A 1,556-nucleotide genomic window follows, 5' to 3' on the forward strand; every position below is an offset into this window, starting at 1 on the left:
CTTTTAAAGAAGTTATTATCAAATATTTCTCACATTTTATTGCAGGTAGAAATCCTCTGGAGGTTTGGTAGAATCACAAAGTGTGGACACCATCCCAGGGTTTTTGAATCAGAAGGTTGATAGGGTTGGGGAATTCCTATCTCAAGAAATTGCCAGGGGCAGCTGCTACTACTGTTCATTGGGTACCAGTCTTCTTAAGTCACTATTTACACATGCCTCCTCTTTATTCCCTCCATTTTTTTCCTATTAATTCTGTTTTTCAGGAATAACTTGTGTGTTTTCTTTTTTTAAGCCAACAGAATTTATGGCATCTTCTGAAAGAAATCGAAGCAGCAGACCCACTTCCATTCTGTTGGGTTTCTCACAATACCCAGGTCTCCAGGTTCCACTCTTCCTGGTTTTCATGTCCATTTATGCAGTCACTGTAGTAGGAAATTGGGGATGATAATAATCATCAAGGTCAACCCCAAACTCCATATGATCATGTACTTTTTCCTTAGCCACCTTTCCTTTGTAGATTGCTGTTATTCCACTGTAGTTACACCTAAATTGCTGGAGAAACTGGTTGTGAAAGAGAAAAGCATCTCTTTCTCTGGTTGTATCATGCAATTTTCTTTTGCTTGCATTTTCACAGTGACAGAAACTTTCATGCTAGCAGCCATGGCCTATGACTGTTTTGTGGCAGTTTGGAACCCTTTGCTATATACCACTGTAATGTCTCAGAAGCTTTGTGTTCTTCTGGAGGCTGGGTCTTACACTTGGGGGATGGTATGCTCCCTGACACTCACATATTTTCTTTTTGCCCTGTCATATGGGGAATCTAACATCATAAATAACTTCATCTGTGACCACCCAGTAATTGTTTCTGTCTCCTGCTCAGACCCCCATATCAGCCAAATGCTATGTTTCATTATTGCAGTATTCAATGGGGTGAGCAGCCTGATCATTATCACTGTGTCCTATGTGTTCATTTTCATCACTGTTATGAGGATGCCTTCTGCAAGTGGTCATCAGAGATCCTTCTCTACCTGTGCCTCCCACCTGATCACCATCACCATCTTTCATGGAACCATCCTGTTCCTCTACTGTGCTCCTAGTCCCAAGACTTCTTGGCTCTCAGTTAAAGTAGCCTCTGTGTTTTATACAGTGGTGATTTCCATACTGAACCCATTGATCTACAGCCTTAGGAACAGAGATGTGAAGGACACTTTCAGAAAATTAGTTGTCACCAAATCTCTTTGGCACTCAATATAATATTCTTATGTTAATTATTCTATATTTGAAAAAAATAAATGACTAAAATTCAGACTCTCCAGTTAGAAAAGAACAAATAATTGAGTGCAAGTGAAATTCTACATAATAGTGAGCAACTGGAATGCTCATACATTTCAGATGAGGTTAAAAGACAAAATGACTTTGAAGACAGTTGTAAAATGCTATCTGAAGTTATAGAAAAATTTCTCAAAGAATCTAGCAATTTCTTTTCTTGGCATTTGTCCATGAGAAGTGAGATTCAATATTTCAGGATAAAATTCTTCTCCATGACTCCTTCAATA

General features: G+C 38.7%; 1 pseudogene across 1 annotated transcript; it reads left to right on the forward strand.

Annotated features, from left to right (window-relative positions):
• The first annotated feature begins 304 nt into the window (after window positions 1–304).
• LOC306638939 (olfactory receptor 5D13-like) lies at window positions 305–1,254 on the forward strand (annotated as a pseudogene). The gene has a single exon. The product of its transcript is annotated as an olfactory receptor 5D13-like (transcript).
• Window positions 1,255–1,556: the final 302 nt, after the last annotated feature.

The sequence above is a fragment of the Sciurus vulgaris genome, assembly GCF_902686455.1.
Source record: "Sciurus vulgaris genome assembly, chromosome: 11".
In the NCBI taxonomy this organism is placed as follows: domain Eukaryota; kingdom Metazoa; phylum Chordata; class Mammalia; order Rodentia; family Sciuridae; genus Sciurus; species Sciurus vulgaris.